This window comes from Musca vetustissima, unplaced genomic scaffold (assembly GCF_032173495.1).
Source record: "Musca vetustissima isolate MV318-11 ecotype Yass unplaced genomic scaffold, APGP_CSIRO_Mvet_v1 utg33886, whole genome shotgun sequence".
NCBI classification, from domain to species: domain Eukaryota; kingdom Metazoa; phylum Arthropoda; class Insecta; order Diptera; family Muscidae; genus Musca; species Musca vetustissima.
Genome location: NW_026872979.1, coordinates 677 through 20,456, shown reverse-complemented (window position 1 = coordinate 20,456; position 19,780 = coordinate 677). Strand labels below are relative to the sequence as shown.

Below are 19,780 nucleotides of genomic sequence, written 5' to 3'. Positions count from 1 at the left end.
AAGTATGTACCTACTTATAGCAATAATTTCCCACCCTGTAAGTATATATTATTAATCCACGTAAAATTCTATGTTGATATAGACATGTCCGTCTCTTGTAATCACTCTAGCCTCTAAACGAACTGAAATTCACATATCCCCCACAAATTGATTTCCCAGCGGAACGCGTGTCCACACGTCTCCAAATTTTTTTCAATATTGGTCCACGTTCTTTAATTATACCCTTCACCAAACTGTGGTACAGGGTATTATGTCTTTGTGCATATGTTTGTAACATGCAAAATAAAACGAGATAGACACATGGTTCCTTTTGAGAATATGCATAGAACCACTTTCTGAGTCGATTTACGCATGTCCGTCCGTCCGTCCATGTATTTTTGTGAACAAAGAACAGGTCGCATTTATGATCCGATTTGGATAAAATTTGGCATAGGTCACTTATATGTTCGTCCGATTTAATGTAAATGGTGCTCCAAAGTCCCTATATATCCCTCGATTTGCACGAAATTTGGCAAAGAGTAATGAATTAGGCCTAGAATAATGTGTATTAAGTTTTCTGAAAATCGGTTCAGATTTAGATATAGCTCCCATATATAGTTTCGTCCGATTTAATGTAAATGGTGCACCAATGTCCCTATATATCTCTCGATTTGCACGTAATGAATTACGTATAGAATGATGTGTGTTAAGTTTCCTGAAAATCAGATTTAGATATAGCTCTTATATATATATATATATATATATATACATACATATATATATATGGTCTACCAAATGGTCTACCAAAGTCCCTATATATCTTTCGATTTGCACGAAATTTGGCACAGAGTAATGAATTAGGTCCAGAATGATGTGTGCCAAGTTTCGAGAAAATCGGTTCAGATTTAGATATAGCTCCCATATATAGTTTCGTCCGATTTAATGTAAATGGTGCACCAAAGTCCCTATATATCTCTCGATTTGCACGAAATTTAGCACAGCGTAATGAATTACATATAGAATGATGTGTGTTAAGTTACCTGAAAATCGGTTCAGATTTATATACAGATTATATATCTGACCAAATGAAAAATTTAGTATCGGTTGCAGAATGACATGTTTATGGATCCAATTTCATTTTACGTCGTCTGATAGGATTCATCTCTTGAATATACCCAAAGTGGTGAAGGGTATCACATAGTCGGCCCAAATTAAGTGCCATTTAGTACACATTAGTGGACATTTCCAAATTGTATCAAATTTTGTACAGAACAGTACGAATTTTCAAAACTACCAACATACTTCAATTCTACAATGCAGAAGTAATCCAAGTCACCCAAATCCAAATTGTGTCAAAATAGTACTATTTCGTACTTTTAAATACTACATATCAAAATCCTACTCTACGACGGTAATGTTAATTTCAAATTTCCGGATTCAAGCTCGATACGTTTCTACAAATTTAAATTGTACCAAAATTAGTAAAGTTTAGTACTTTTCGTATACTTGAGTATACGACCCTACTTCTCAACCTTGATTCGCATTCCAAATTTTCTGTTTTAAGCTCTATCCGTATAAAAAAATTCGTCCCGACACAAAATATTTTATTTAGCTTACCCGATTCTTCAAGTTCCCTTTCCATTACAACAAATATTGATATCTTATTTTCCTTATTCTCCAATAATTCAATTTATGTAAAATTTGTTATTATCCTGACCTCATTCCCTACAAAACTATAAATAATTTCTATATCCCTCGCCCCCTCTCTCCCTCTTCCGTTCATACGCCAATCAATAAAATTCAACTTTAGCGTTGTAAACTTCTTCCGAAGTACATCCGAAGGGCATATTGCAGGCTGAGGGGGAAATGTCATTTGTCATTACTTCCACTACAGTCACCATTGAACTCGGAGGCGTCAAAGAAAATATTTTGCATTTATTTGCACATCTACACCGATACACACACTCTCTCACTCACAGTCATATATATGCAAAATTTTACAGAGTGTTGCTGTCACAAATTACATGACAGCATGACGACAAAAACATGACATGAATGTTAAGATTTCCGTTTCCGATTTGGGGGCTGCATGTGAGTAAACACACACAAGTGCGTGAAAGTATTTTCTTAATTAGCTGGAAGAAAGAAAGCAACAACAAAATCCACCCATATTCAATATATGGGGCAAATAAAAAAAATCGATCGCAAATAAAATTTCCTTAGTCTGGCAGAGAAAAAATATATATTTTTTTTGAGATTTATAATTGGGTTTTGTATTTATAAACAAATAAATAAATACAAATTTATTTATTTTTTTTTTTTTGCATTATTCGGTCCCGTCATGCGTCAGCGTATGGATACCCCCCTACGACAATGAAATATTTGTTTGTGATTAATTCACTTCAGAATCTTGTAGTACATTATTAATATTGTGCGGTTCGGTTCATATTTCAACACAATTCCCACGCAAATCAATATCGAAAATTCGTTATTTTGGGAATAGAACACTCTAAAAATATTGATGGGATTCCGATTGAAAGTAAAAAAATATTTTGTGTGAAATTTCAAACGCCATCCATTAAATGTTGTTACTAAGTGTTCAAATAAAAATTAGATCTGTATTTACTGACATAACAACATTTATAAATATCATACGCCATATAATCCGGATTTCGTCTCCGGCAACTATTTCCGAATCTAGATATCAAACAAATGTGTATATTTAGGATTTCGAAAAAAACGTTTTTTTTTACAGAATGTACATTGGATTTATAGAAAAAGGTCGGAATTGAAAAATTTAGACACAGAAATCGAAACGTGTTGAAGTGAGAAATCAGTTAAATCTATATATATAAAAATGAATTGCTGTTCGTTAGTCTCACTAAAACTCGAGAACGGCTGAACGGATTTTTCTGATCTTAGTCTTGAAATGTTCGTGGAGCTTCAGGGAAGGTTTAAAAGGTGAGAAAAATTCGAAAACCGCGAAAAATTTGCAAAAAAAAAAAAATATTATGAAAAAAAATATTTTGAAAACAAATATTCATTTGTCAAATATTGAAAATTTTCAAAATATTTGATTTTATTCAATTGACATTGTAATGAAACTTTTTTTCTGAGAATGCAAAACAATAATAGAGAAGAATACGCGATCATTGTATGTACACGTCCTCCATGAAATTCACGTACATTTTGGGACAAATGCAAGGATGAAAATCTGAAGATTCAGAAAAGAGTTCCGATTCTAAGACACATGCCCTAGATTATTCTTCTTGAAAATAATAATAATAGGAACATAGGAACATGTTGTTATTGAAGTACCTAAAATGTACCATTATATGGTGGTTATATGCCTAATCGTTGGTCAATGTCTTTAATCGCATATGTGTATCACAGAGAAAATTAAGTTCATATTGAAAGAGAACAACTACAAAAAGCATTTGTTATAACAAAGAGTCTCATGATGTTACATCAATATATCAACTACCGATATATTTAATACCATGAAAAATCGGTGTTAAGATCGAACTTTTGTACTTTCTAATATGTAGATTCTTTAAATCGGCCGGGACATTTATATGGGGACTATGTTACACAGTACGTGTAGTAGATTGGAAAACGGGGGGTAAGAACTTCAACATACTGAAAATTAAACGAGAAATATGTATGGCGCCTTTTTATTACATTAAGCCAAATCCATGATCCATCCATTCCGTCAAATTCTTTACAAAACCGAAATTGGCGCGTAGGAGCTATACAAAATTTGGTCCTGAATAGAAATGTTTCCGCAAATGTGTTTTACCCTTTCAATATCACGGAATGATATATGATATGAATGACATACGATACTACAATGGGTATGGATATATACTAATACCACATGAGAAAATACCGAACAATAAGAGTATATCATTATATGTATATCAATATATGGGGCTACCCGGACCAATTTGCACCAATGTTGATAATTTTTTGTAAACAGGTTTTCTTCATCCAAAATAAAACATTACAGCACTTCGGCTGAAACACTCCCTAAATGGGGATATCCCGCCGTTAAATGGGGATATCCGAATACTTGAGTCAATATGGAAAATTCTAATTAGGGAGAATTTCTGCCCAATAAGTATCCCTAATATTAGGTTTGGGAAAAAGAAATCCATTAGACCGGTGGAACGATCGAATTTTACAGGTATGTCGTAACATTGTCCAGGAGCTAAAAATTAAACCATTCACACAAAGCTGGATTCAAAAAGAAGCTCAATGTTTGGGTGCCTCACCAATTAACAGAAAAAATGGAATGGATCGAATTTCCATCTGCGAAGCCTTGACCAAACGGAATGAGATACTCTAATTTTTATAAACGGATGGTGACTGGAAATGAGAAATGGATCACGTACGATAACCCTATGCAAAAACGATTGTGGTCAAAGAACGGTGAAGCACCTCAAACGGTGACCAAACCAGGACTAACGACCAGGAAGGGGGTTGTTTATTATGAGTTGCTTTCATATGGCCAAACGCTAAATTCTGATCTCTACTGCCAACAACTGTACCGTTTGAAGATAGCAATTGACCAGAATTGGCCAACAGGGGAGGTGTCGTGTTTCACCAGGACAACGCTAAGCCATCTTATGAGTAATACAAATGTATGTGCAAATATAAAATTTATATTTTAAATCGTGGAGGGAGCAACAAAACTCACTCATAAACATCAAATTCGGTTTTGTAATGTTACCCTATGTGTGCTCTGATAAATACCACGATGTTACAAAAATATATACAAATCACCTTATGATGGAGGGTATAAAAACAACCTAAAATGCCGAAAATTATACATCAACAATATTGTTAGGCAAGACAACGTTTGCCGGGCCCGCTAGTATTAAATAAAAATTCTGAATATTAAATTTTTTAATCGATCAATCGATATTCCGTGTTCGTCTACCAGGGTGGAAAGTTTGTGGGGAGGAAGGGGGAGAATTTGCACTCAAAGGATAAAGTGATTGACTGACTTACTGGCCCAGAAGAAATCGTTGAAGCTAGAATCTTGAAATTGGGTGAGGGCCACTCTTAGCCCGAAGGTGTCAGATAAGGCTGGGTTTTTGAAAAATCGTACTAGAACGGCACGAAAAGTACTAAATGTGGTACCATTTGTAATTGATGAACCGATAAAGCAAGAACTTTTAAATGGGTATAGAACAGATGTACCAAAGGGTTTTTTTTTTTGAAAATTCAAAAGTATCCGAAAAGTACTAAAATGTACTAAATTCGGTACAATTTCGTAGCATGTAAACGGATAGTGAAACTTGAAATTTGGAAAGGAAATTAAGGCTGAGAAGAAGGATCGATATATAGGGAGATTATTTTGGAAATGTTTAATCATGTATACGAAAAGCACTAACCAGTACTAATTTTGGTACAATTTGAATTTGGAGGAACGGATGGAGCTGGAAATCTGAATTTTGAAATAGAGCAAAAACTCAAAATTTAAAATGCGAATCATGGTTGAGAAGGAGATTCGATGTAAGGATCTAGGTGGTTTCGAAAGCGTGTACTCATGTACACGAAAAGTACTAAACATTATTAAAGTTTGTACAACTTGTATTAAGAGTAACGGATGAAATTCTGAAATTTGAAATAGAGCTATGAACTTGAGATTTGGAATGTGAATCATGGTTGAGAAGAAGAATCGATCGAGGTGGTTTTTGGAAGTTTGTATTAATGTATACGAAAAATACTTAACAGCACTAAATTTGGTACAATTTGACTTTAGAGAAAGGGACGTAGCTGGAATTTAGAAATTTGATATTAACATTACCGTCAGTGTGTTCGACTGGGATATGAAGTTCGTCTTACACAATTTGTACGTATATGTACGAAAAGTACTATATGGTACTATATTTAGTACAATTAGGATTTTAGTGAGCTTATAGAGTTGGTACAATTTCGTACCATGTGAACGGATAGACCTAAAAATTTGAAATGTGAATCGTGGTAGAGAAGAAGGATCGAGGTGTTTTTGGAAGTGTGCACTCATGTATACGAAACATACTAAACAGTTCTAAATTTGGTACAATTTGAATTTGGGAGAACAAAGGAGCTAAATTTCTGAAATTTTTAATATACATTACCGTCAGAATAATGGATTGGGTATGTAGGTAGTTTTGGAAATTGTGTACTTATCTGTACGAAAAATACTATATGGTACTATATTTTTGGTACAATTTGAATTTGGGTAAACTGATAGAGTTGGTACAATTTCGTATCATATGAACGGATATACCTTAAACATTGATATTTGGAAAGCGAATCGTGGTTGAGAAGAAGGATCGAGGTGGTTCTTGAAAGTGTGTACTCATGTATACAAAAAGTATTAAACAGTACTAAATTTGGTACAATTTCAATTTGGAGGAACGGATGGAGCTGGAATTCTGAAATTTTAAATTAACATTACCATCAAGTGTTCGATTGGGATATGTAGGTATTTTTGAAAATTTTGTACTTATGTGTACGAAAATTACAATATGGTACTATATTTGGTACAATTTGGATGGGGGTGAATCCATGGATCTGGAACACTAAAATATGGAAATAATATTGCTTTTAGAGTGTAGAATTGGGGTAAGAATGTAGTTTTAGGATTTTTTACTATGGTTACAATTTGAATTTAGGGTCAACCGATAGAGCTGGAATTTGAAATTAAGTTCACTATTGGGGTGTAGGATTGTGGTGTGTAGGACGTTTTGAAAATTCGTACTAAAGTGTACCAAATTTGGAATTTGGGGTGAGTTGGAATTCTGAAATTTTGATTTAAGATCACTGTTGGGTTGCAGGATGAGGATATGTAGGAAGTTTTGGATATTCGTAGTAAAGTGTACGAAATGTACTAAATGACACAAATTTTGATACAATTTGGATTAAGTTGAATCGATAAACAAGTAAAATAGTGTCAGCAGGAAAAACTAAAATAGTGTCAGCCGGTGCTGCCGAAAGATATATACCCTCAGTCTATGGTTTGCGGAGATCTTCGGAATTACAAAAATTTCAGGATGTTCGGGCCATAATGGCGGTCAATTTTTCCCCCTAAATATTAACCGATCTTTACCAAAAACAATAGGGGTCTTCATTGGCCAGAAACCAACCTACATGCAAAATTTCGAGAAGATTGGTCCATAAATGTGGCCTGTATCGTGTTTACGAATTATAATGGACAGACGGACGGAAGGACACACATATCTATATCTACTCAACTAGCTGAGATATGATATACTTAAAGAAGGTATTTCGCTGCGTTACAAACTTTACATACAAGTTTATATAATATTGATCCTTTTTTGGGGCGGTACCAGAGGAGTAGGGCAGACGGCCCAAACTTCGGGTGTGATCAAGGCTTGGTAAGGATAATAGGTTGTTCAAAGTTTGGATAAAGTCTGACATTTCATTCGTCTGATATCGGATTTCTAACTATTGAAAATGTTGACCCTTTGTGGGGAGCGTACCGGCGGCGGTCCGATCTTCAGACTTGGGGCGGTCCCACCTTCAGACTTTGGGCGGTCCCATCTTCAGGCTTGATCTTGGTTTGGTAAAGATGATAGCTTGTGCAAAGTTTGGTTCAAATCGGACATTCCATTAGCCTGGTATTGGATTTACAGAAGGAATGGATCAATGGGTCCCATCTTCCTACTTAATCTATGCTTGGTAAAGATAAGAGATTTACAAAGTTTCGTTTACATCGGATAGTCCGTTTGTATGTTATTCTAAAATTAATTTTTAGCACAATTTTGACCATTTTGTAGGAGAGGTACCAGAAGGAGTGCCCCGATATTCCCCATATTTAAACATAAACTGCGTTTGGAATAAATATTAAGATGTACAAAGTTTGAATGAAATCGACTATTCCCTTCGATAGTTGTCGTGCGCACCAGCCAGACAGGCGGACAGATGGACAGACATGTGTAAATCGACTCCAAAATGTCTGAAACGGATTTGGTCCAAAGAAACATGGGGTCTAAAACCAATATTTCGAAGAGGTTTAATAGCCATAAGGCTGAGGGTATAATTAATTTTTAGCACCAGAAAGAATGAACCGATATTCCCCATCTACGAACTTGAAATACTACGATGTTCAAAGTTCGGATAAAATCGGTTACACAATTCGAGAGTTATCGTGCGCATCAGCCAGCCAGCCAGACAGACGGACGACTCCAAATTGTCTGAAACGGATTTGGTCTAAAGAAACATGGGGTCTAAAACCAATATTTCGATGAGGCACATTTTTGCAACCTCATTAGCCATAAGGCTGAGGGTATAAAAAATTATCACATGAAAATGTTCACGAGTTAATCCCAAATTGAATTTTAAAGTCTGTCTTTCGATTTATTGTCATTCCAAAAAATAGTTCAAAGAAAGTGTGCAAGGACTGGCTTTTGGGTAGAACATAAATTTAATTGTGGTCCGAAAAAACGATACAACATCGTCGAATAACTATCATAGAGGACGCTAATGATACTGGCATTCAGCTCATGCCAACCGATTTTTACGTATTGCTTCAGCATGAAATGAGTGGCAGCGAAGATTAATTGTTAAATTTCGAACAAAAACAACTTTGCATGGATATCGCTCTGGAGGTGTTCAAAATTATCAATACAGATTATCATAAGGTCATAAGTGTTGACGAATCATGGCATTAAAACCATACCCCAATCATTTCAATGGAAACGTCCAGAAGAGCCGAGGCAGAAAAAATCATTTCTAGTTCGATGAAATGTGAATGTTTTGCTCCTCCTTCTTCAAAGAAAGACGACGATAAGGACTTAAAAATACTTTTCAAGGACTACACCAAGGCATGGATAAACAAACATATTTTTTATGGGCTAGACGAAAGCGTAGATCTAAAAAAAATGTTTCAAGGAAAATAACAAGACCTTGAATAAATAAATATTTTGTTAATGAATTTTCAAGACGTGTATATTTTGTCGAGAACTATTTGTTCCGATTTTTCAATATCTATCAAGATCTATCAAGATCTATCTAAAAGTCTTGGATTTTTTGGATTTAATTATATGTTTTCTAGCTCTATCTTAAGGTTTAAGATTATATTTTACCGATATGTCTGCCAACCTGACTCAGTACTGCCCTATTCATTTTTTCTCAGTTCACAATTTAATCTCTAATCAAACTGCCGCTACCAACAGCAATGTCAGCTATAAATTATACACAATTCGAAACGAATCCAATATGTTCAGCAATAATACCATAACCGGAGGACGACGTCGATACGCTTCCTAAGAGAAAATATCTCACATACAATGTCATAAAATCAAATCGATCCGGTATTAACGAATCAATTCTATGGTGAAAGGTGATGATTTAAATGTCGTTATATTTCCGTTTCTGAGATATGGACTTAAAACTGTATTGTCACCACTCCACCTAGACTTAGTGGGCCTGATTATTTCATTTTAAAACTCATATTATTTTATATTTCTAAATTTTTCGAACCACCCTAATATATTACTTATTTTTAAAAAGCAAAACCATATACCACATATTTGCCAAAAAATAAAAACATGTTATCTTTCTATCATCAACACTATATCAAGAGGTCATCAATTCTGTTTGCCAAGAAAAAAAAAAACAAAAAAATATGCATTTGTTTCCTCTTTGTCTTGTATCCGTTTTTTTCCTATTTTTTGGCAATGCCAAAATGTATGTTTTTCCTTTACTCAGCAAAATTTTAAGCTTGTCAACATCATTAGCTATAAATTGAACATACAGATTTTTTTATTGACTTTAAATCTATCATTGGCAAATTAAATTCCCATTGAGATTGATGGTCTCTCAATGATGACGACGGCGAGATTTGGAAACATTTATGGTACATATGTTGGAATAAAAAAATGGAAAAAACGGAAAGTAATTTAAATTAGAAAAGAAAATCAAGCATCGCCAATTGGGATTTCTTGATTCGATTTTCCTGCCCAACACAATGAGAGAGTGTTTTTTTATTTCCCATAAAAAAACTAGGGAAATTGAATATTGTGTGAATAAATCTTACGTTAAGGAAATCATAAAAAAACATCTGCACAATGGATACGTTGTAGCCTACTCCAAAATACTACATCACCCACCCCACTGCTCTCGCGCCCTCATCCCCTCATAAATCTCCATAAAATCACACCACAACGAATTATTGCCAAATAAGTGGTGGTCATTGGAAGATTTCCGTTAATGCTACTGCTACCCAAACATCTATCCAAAAGCTGGATATAAGACATAATTGACTACAGATGTATGTCTTTAAGTACACAACACAACAATATGACCCTATTACCATTATTTCATTGTGGTGAAAATTGTCTGGCCAAAAAATTGACGACAACAAGAAAAGAAAATCTCCCGGAAATTGTATTGAGAAAATAAACTTTCCGATACTGCGAAGTGTTATTCCATGTATTGTATACATGTCTGCTGTACTCCAACACAAACATGTTGTTGTGTTGTTGAATCATCCACAACACATCGGATGAATGACCCCCCACCATCAGCCACTGTTTGTTATTGAGTGCCTCGCTCTTCTGCTCCGATATATCATTTATTATATCAATCTGTTGTCAAAATATTGAAAACTTTTTATATTGTCCAGTAGTTGAAATGAAAATGCCTTGGATTTTTGTTTATTGATGGATGTGAGTCAGTCACTTTCGTAGTTTTCTTTTCAAAGTCATACATGTCAGTCAGTGTGATATTTGGTGAATGGATTTTGATAAAGAACATGAATGAAGTCATTTGTTAAAAGGAAATTTTGTATTTTTAAAATGAAATAATTATTATATTATTAAAATATTGGAGTTTTTAATAAAAAAATGGAATGGAAGAGGTCTACTATAGAGTTGACATTTTTATACACTCAACCTAACAAGGGTATAAACCAGCGGTGGCCAAAATAGGTCCCATGGTGTGTCAAATTTTTCATAAAAATGAGGATATTTTTGGCAAAAATTAGTTCGGAACAAGTTGAAATATGTGGCCAATAAAAGCAGAATTACAAGCTTAAATTACTTAAATTTTGAAATAGAATTTTTATAATATTTCTCACAGAAATAGAAATGGTAAAAATTGTGTATACAAAAAAAAAAGTGTATTAGTGTGGACAGCCCTGATATAAACACATTGGTACGATACAAATGTGCCATATCGAAATTTCATTAGACCAAATCCTTTTCAGACAACTTGGAGCCGATCAAATGCTCGTCTGCCTTGTGTGCACGATAACTCTCAAGGGGAGGAACTTTGCACAAACCTAGATTATGTTCGAAGATGGGAAATATTGGTTCACTCCTTCAGGTACCCCTCCCAAAAGGGTCGACATTTGTAACATAATGCAAATGGAGTATACGATTTGAACCAACTTGAGTTCAATATAAAATAACCAAGACAACATACAAAAAATTGCCAAAAATAATTATCGGAAAATTAAAAAAAAAAACAGGGAATTATAGTCGGACGGGACCGACCATATGATACCCTACACAAATACGGGTAAAATCTAATTTTCTGCAATATTCTGAGCCTGAGCAATATTTGCACCCTCCCGCCCGGTTAACCTTTTTAACTCTGGCATATTTTTCAATTTTTTCCCGAGGTAAATATTTAAGCCATAAAATAACAATTTGGTCATTATAGGTTTTGGTTAATTTAACCCTCGAAATGCTAAACGATCATAATCTAAACAGCCATTCTAAGTATTTGGTCGGACTGTGTAAAGTACTGCATATAATAATGGCCTATAGCTCGACTACAAAATCTGACAAAAATAAAGTTTTCACTCTATTTCACCCCCTAAATATCCTCTCAACATCACCGAAAAATATAGGCGTCGTCCATGACCATAGCCAGAACTTCATGTTCAACTTTAGAGTGATCAGCGCGACATTTCCCACCTCTAGTGGGGTAATAGTAATACTAACCAATACAATAAATATTTAACACTAGAACGCCGAAGGCAGTCATTTTGACCGCTTTCCAATTTCAAGTACAAAAGCAACTGTGCATTTAATGGCACTTTTTTTAAAATATAGTGAATTTTTTATAATAAACGTAATTCTATGAGGTACAAAAATCACCATATTTAAAAAAAGTGTCATTAAATGCACAGTTGCTTTTGTACTTGGAATTGGAAAGCGGTCAAAATGACTGCCTTCGGCGTTCTAGTGTTAAATATTTACGTATAACTCCCACATCCGAGTACATACTACAATACAATGGGTATCAAATAAAGGTCCACCACTGCCCTTATCTGTTGAGATCTGGAAGGAGCATTTTGAAAAGCTTCCTGTATCAAATAGTAGAACCAATAATAGATGACGGTATAGAGTGTATACCACCTAGCCAAGATGAGGTCAGAATAGCAATCAATCGGCTGAAGAATAATAAAGCAGCAGGTGCCGATGGATTACAAGCCGAACTATTCAAGACTGGTGGTCAGATGCTGGTAATAGCATGCAACAGCTGATTAGTTCAATTTGGCTAGATTAATGCATGGCCTATGATTGAAACCTCGGCGTCCTGGGCCCTGTGCACAAAAAAGGAGGGAAGACGATATGTGCCAACTATAGAGGAATAAGTATCCTTCTCATCGCATATAAAGTGCTATCCAGCGTGCTGTGCGAACGATTAAAGCCAATGGTCAATGACATTATTGGACCATACCAATGCGGCTTCAGACCTAGCAAATCCACCATTGGCCAGATTTTCACTCTGCGCCAAATCCTGGAAAAAAAACACGAAAATCACATAGACACGTTCCACATATTCGTCGACTATAAAGCCGCATTTGACAGCCCTATCCGTTCAGAGGTGTTCTAAAGGCATGTCTACGTTCTGCATTCCTGCAAAATTAATACGGCTATGTAGGATAACTTTAACTGGCACAAGGTCAGTAGTTAATGTCGGAAAGGACCTCTCGGAGCCCTTTAATACTGAACGAGGATTCAGACAAGACGACAGTTTGTCGTGTGATATTTTTAATGTCCTGCTGAACGCAAAGGTGAACGGAAATGACACTCTGTACACCAAACATCATATGTTACTCGCATATACCGATGAAATCGATATAATAGGCCGAGCATTGCGAGTGGTAACAGTCACCTTTGAACAAATTGAGAAGCAGTCTGTAAATGGCGAGAAGACCAATCTGATGATATCAATGCGCACTACGTCCAGTAGACTCGGACCAACTGTGGAACATGAGAAGTACAGCTTCGAAGTAGCCAACGATTTTATATACCTCGGTACCGCCATTAGTAAAACTAATGTCATCGGTTTTGAAATTCGGAGAAGGATAGTGTTGGCCAACAGATGCTACTATGGTTAAAGTTAACAGTTTAGAAACAAGGCCTCCTCCCGTGGAATAGAACGAATGGTATTTCAAATTGGAAGAGCTGCGCGAAAGACCGAAGCGAATTTTTTAAGCTTGTCTTATGGAACAAATGTTCTGTCGCAAGGCAGCTAAGAAAGTAAGAAGCACTTAAGAGCCTTTACATGCATTTTATTATTAGAAGCCTTTAAAGGTCTTTTTATACGATAGAGGTCTTTAAAGGCCTTTTTCAACGATAAAAGCATTTACAGGCCCTTTTCGACGATATACGACTTTAAAGGCCTTTTTATACTATAGAGGCCTATAAAGGCCTTTTATCGATAATATATGTCTTTAAAGGCCTTTTTTGTACGACGAAGAAATATAATTTACACCATTTTGTTGTTGTTGTTTTGTTGTTGTTGTTTTGTTCTTGTTTTTTGTGATTAAGGCAAATCCTTTATTTTTCATGGAGAAAATTCCAACGGCATTAGAAGAAGTACATGCCTAACTCTCGTATGAAATAGGTGTATTACTTGACACACTAGGATAATTGACAAAATGGCAGACCACTAAGTAATTCAAAGTTAGATTTCATATGGTCGGCCCCGCTCACAGGTTTTAGAATAAATTCGGAACTTGCTTTTGTATATATTTTTTTTTTTTGTATAATTTTATATATTTTGAGTTATCTATATGTTCTTTAGCCACTGTCTCCTTTTCCAAGGGTATCGTACCGGAATTGGTCCCAACATCCTTTATGTGATGCAAATGAATAGTATGCTTCATAGGATTAACCAATATTGGCGGGAGAAATCATCAAGGAGGACACGTTGATCACTGTATGCTGTTCAAAGGACTTCGGGTAGCAATTGCCAAATACGGTGGCATTGGTTCCAACATGGAATCCTTTTTGTGATGCAAATGAGCAGAAGTCTTCATAAGTATTTCATAGATACGAATATTGGCCGGGCGAAATTGTCTAGGAAGGTACAAAGGCCATAGGACTTTTTCATTTATTTATAAACATAAGTAGGTGAAATTATCCATCACAATGTATTTACTTCAATTAACCCATCAAATTAATAATTTTATGTAAAAATGATCAACTTGCGGTAATTTGAACCATAATAGAGCTCCGTTAACCCTATGTTAAAAATGTAGTTGCTTCTTTTAATTTATCTTTAAGGCCACCTGGCTACTTTAAGGCAATATATGTACTATGTATAGACAAAGAGCGAACAATGTATATTCAAAAAAAAAAAAAAATAAATAAATAATTAAAAAAATATATTTTGTCAGGAGTGGGATTTGAACCCACGCCCTCAGAGAGGACCAGAAGTCTCATACGCATTCTGTTTGAACAGAACAAGTTGTTACACTTGAGTCTGGCGCCTTAGACCGCTCGGCCATCCTGACATGTGTAAGAGACTGTGCTAAGTATTGTAAGGAAATAATTCGAAATGTTCGAATATTTATTCGGAAGGAAAATATTTTTTTCGATTTTATTTTGGTTTGTACCTTATTAAGATGTTTTAAAAAAGTTATAAAGTTTTAATTTGTAGATCATGAATTCCATATAAAATATTATATTGATGTTGTTGGGAACTATATAAAATTATTTTTACAATGGATAATTGTGTGGAAGTATATGTATTTTACATAGAAAATCGATAGTTTATTCCCAAAGAAAACCTAAACACAATAGGCTCTTGATATTTGAATCCATCAAAGAGGACTAACAGAATACTTGGCCCACGAAATTCAAATAAAACATATTTTTGTGTATTGTCGTAATGTTTTGTGCTATTATAATATTTCGAATACCATTTACATATCTTCACACAAATTACAATAAAAATGTGATTTGTATGCTACTTGTATATCTATTTCGCCTATTTATATTCCAAAAATAAGCAAAATTGTCCAACAATGATAATTTTATTACTCCACTCAATATGACTATACGAATACACATAAATTTTCATTACTATCTTTGTTAAGAAGAAGTACTTTAGAGGATTTTCTATGCTTTTATATTGGAGTAATACTAATAAACATACAGGAATTTATCTTACTTACCAAAATGTAGAACAATCAAAGCTCCAACACTGACTCTGCTGCGTTGAGTTTGGAAAAACTTTTGCGTTTCTTAGCTTTATTCCTTTTCCTGATGGTCTTGTTATTTTTTCCCCTCTTGACATCCAAGCCAATTATTTGTTGCACACCCACTTTGACACGACCTGCTTTTTAAATGTTTTCACACTCACACACACTCTCACTCACGTATCATTTGTTGAAAAGGTGCACACAATGTACCTTAGCGGGAATAAGGAAATATGTGTTCGAACAGGATACCAACATACATCATTTATTCCGAGGGTGTATTTTCTATGTCGTTATTGTGTCTGTTTGTAAAAAATAGGTGTTTGCGTATGCATTGGTGTGGGACTTCAGCTGTTTGGTAATGTTATGTTTTTTTTTTTTTTGTGGCAACAACAAATTTTGCAAGAAAATATTGTTCAGAATTTTGTTGAGCAAAGTCTTCGGAACATTAGCAAAAACCATATTTGTTAAGCTATATCCCCACATGACTTCATACTTGCATACAACAATGCTGTCAGGTTACATTCGTTGGGAACTTAAGTATTTGTAAAATACGTCAAATACAGGTGGGGACAGTGGTCTGAAAAAATATATAAAAAAAAATTCAATTCATTTTAAAATATTGAAATATTCAGCCGATTTTAATTATTATAGTTGTACTAGTAATTCCAAAAAGTCATAACAATAATTAAAAACCAGTAAGAAAAGTAGTAAAGTCGGACGGGGCCGACTATATGATACCCTTTACCACTTTGGCTATAGTGGACTACTTTAAATATATGATCTGTGTCTATATGTGAACCGACTTAACCGAACGATTAATAACCGGGTACATTTGTAAATTTATATTAAGTTTTTTTTTTCGTTTATAATTTATCGAAATATGTAATCACTTCCAACCCTACAAAATACATATTTTTGATCAGCGTAAAATTCTATGACGATTTAAGCATATTCGTCTGTCTTTTGTCTAGCCTCTAAACGACAACATAGAGTTGTCTTTTGTCTGCAGATTTGGTTTGGCAAATTTGGTACAATAGGTTCTTATTGGGTATCAAAGGGGGTTCCTGAGCGAGCTTTTCAACCGAATTCGGTGATATTTGGTACAATGGATTCTTCTTTGGTACATCAATCCACACACATGTTCTCGGTAAGCTATGCCAAAGTACATGTAATTAGGGCAGATTTCGATTCGTTTAGAAAATTATGTAAATCGATTTGAATCAAACTATTCATTATGCTACAACACAGAGCGCTGTTGAAGATATAATCTCCAATTCTTCTACAATCATCATCAGTTCATTATTTAGTGAACCCTTTAATTCTTTGGTGCACAATTTGCTAAAAATCGGACGAACATATATATGGAACCTATGTCTCAATCAAAATCGATTTCAACAAAACTTGGAACACTTTAGGCTATCATAGCTTCAGTTCCTTGTGCAAAATTTCGTGCCAATCGGACTAAATGTGACTCTTTGGTGCCCCATTTGCTAAAAATCGAACGAAAATATATATGGGAGCTATATCTAAATCTGAACCGATTTCAATAAAACTTGGCACACGTTAGGCTACACCGACTTCAGTACGTTGTGCAAAATTTTGTGCCAATCGCAATAAATTTGACTCATTTGTGCACCATTTGCTAACTAGTAAGGAAAGTAGTAAAGTCGGACTGGGCCGACTATAACTATATGATTATATATTCTATATTCTACATATATATCCTAATAGACATCGCCTTTGGAAAGCATATTGACATGAAATCAAACGAATATAAAAATGTGATCTTTATCTATATGTGAACCGACTAACATCAATCCGTACATATATTCTGAAACCTATGCTATGTTTAATTTCATTCGGGCAGATTTAGAGTCGTTTGTGTACACAGGACAAATTTATGCAAATCGATTTATAGCACACTTGATACACGCTATTCGGTATGCCGCACTGTTCACAATTTAATCTCAATCAGGGACCATATACGTTAAATCGGACGAAAATATATATGGGAGCTATATCTAAATCTGAACCGATTTTCACGAAGGGTATAAAAATATTCTTTAAAAACTCCACGCCAAAGAACTAGTTAGAAAAATATTCTTTAAAAACTCCACGCCAAAGAACTAGTTAGAAAAATATTCTTTAAAAAATCGGCCCAAGGTACTCCTTGGAAACATATTCTTTACAAAATCGACCCCAAGGTACTCCTTGGAAACATATTATTTAAAAATTCCACGCCTTGTTGGATGGTCCTTGAAAAGATATTCTTTAAAAATCCACGCCTATTGATAGTCCTTGAAAAAATATTCTTTAAAAACCCCACGCCTTGTTGGATGGTCTTTAAAAACTCCACGCTTATTGATGGTCCTTGAAAAAATAAAAAATAAATAAAAATCCATGCCTATTGATGGTCCTTGGAAAAAATATTTTTTAAAAAAATCCACGCCTATTAATGGTTCTTTATGTTTTTTTCTTTTGCCCCTGTAGCCCATCAAACCACTGTTCGGCAAGAAAGTGAAGTTCCCGACACGCCCCAAACGAACAAAAAAAACTATGTTAAGATTTATGAACGCATAATGTAGTCATTCGCACATACAACACATTGGATATTTTTTATGGACATGACCAAGACACATTGACATGGTCATGGATGAATTATTTGTCCAGGGCATACACACACACACAACACATTAAAAACACTGGAGCAACGATGTCATGACTTCCCACTTCTTTTATTGAATTTCAAATAGGGAAATATTATTCACCGTTTTTTATTTGTTTTTGTGGTTGCCGCCTCAAAAAACGTTAACAAAGTTTTGTGTTTCAATTTTCGAACAATAAATCTTCGATACAGCACATGACATTTCAAATAGCATAGAGGGAAGTTGATTTTACCTTCAAATTTATCAAAAATTTTTCCAGGGAAACGCTACTTGCTGTTGTCCGAGTTTTAATGCTCGATTTAATTTTTATGGAGCAAAATATTAGGCCAACAATTTTTCGATGTCTGCTGTTTTGGTTAATCTTCGTGAAATTTATTAATTTTTTATGTGTTGTTATGCATCGTAAAAATTTATGATTCATTAAATCAGCACCCAAAACATAATTTCAATATTTTATTTTGAGCTATAATTTATGTTAACAATTGCTAATTATTGTTTAATTGAATTATTTATTAGATATTAATAAATTATGAACAAGATTTTTAGGCAATGTTCTCATGTTATTCAAAAAAAAAAAAAAAAAATATTTAAAAATCTACGGCTGTGGTATTCCTCTAAAAAATATTCTTTAAAAAATCCACGCCTTGGATAGTCCTTTGCCGTGAAGGACCTCTCACACTTTTCTATGATTAAAAATAAGTAATAACTTTGGAAAACTAATTAGATTTTTAATTTTTTGTTTTATTATTTCATTCCATTTAATAATGATCACTTATGATAACATTTATGAGGCTATTAATGTGCTAAATTAAGAATTACGTTAAAGTGTTTCCATGGATAGGGTATGGGGGCAGGCAAACACAAAAAGTCGTAAAAATCTATAAAAACAAATAAATAAATGAAATTATTTTTGAAAACAATTTAATAAAAAAAAAAATAGTTTAGATTAATTTTTATGATGGTGTGTAATTGGGCAAAACAAAAATAATAAAAAAAACAGAGTGCGTGTTGTATACGAAAATCGATTGATTGATGGACGAGTGAATGAAAAATCCACGGATGGGTGGTTGGTTGGACGTCATTCACATTAAAAGGTGAATGAACGAAGAAGAAATAATAAACATTTCGCAAAATAAATATACAAACATATATGCCTACATTTATGTGATTTTTATATATAAACAAATTAACACAAATAAAGCAATAAAGGTGGTTTGATCACAACACGCACAAAAGAATATTTTTTTAAGACCATCCAAGGCGTGGATTTTTTAAGGAATATTTTTTAAGGACCAATAGAGGCGTGGATTTTTTTAAAGAATAGTTTTTTAAGGACCAATAGAGGCGTGGATTTTTTAAAGAATAATTTTTTAAGGACCAATAGAGGCGTGGATTTTTTAAAGAATATTTTTTTAAGGACCAATAGAGGCGTGGATTTTTTAAAGAATATTTTTTCAAGGATCAACACAAGGCGTGGATTTTTTAAAGAATATTTTTTCAAGGACCATCCAACAAGGCGTGGATTTTTAAAGCAAATTTTTTCAAGGACCATCCATACAAGGCGTGGATTTTTTAAAGCAAATTTTTTCAAGGACCATCCATGCAAGGCGTGGATTTTTTAAAGCAAAATTTTTCAAGGACCATCCAACAAGGCGTGGATTTTTTAAAGAAT

General features: G+C 34.2%; 1 non-coding gene across 1 annotated transcript; it reads right to left on the bottom strand.

The window, feature by feature from the left end:
• Nucleotides 1-14,629: 14,629 nt before the first annotated feature.
• On the bottom strand, nucleotides 14,630-14,752 carry Trnal-caa (transfer RNA leucine (anticodon CAA)). Its single transcript has 2 exons — nucleotides 14,715-14,752; nucleotides 14,630-14,674 (listed from the first exon to the last, which is right to left on the bottom strand). It is a non-coding gene; the product is annotated as a tRNA-Leu (tRNA).
• Between the last annotated feature and the right edge of the window lie 5,028 nt (nucleotides 14,753-19,780).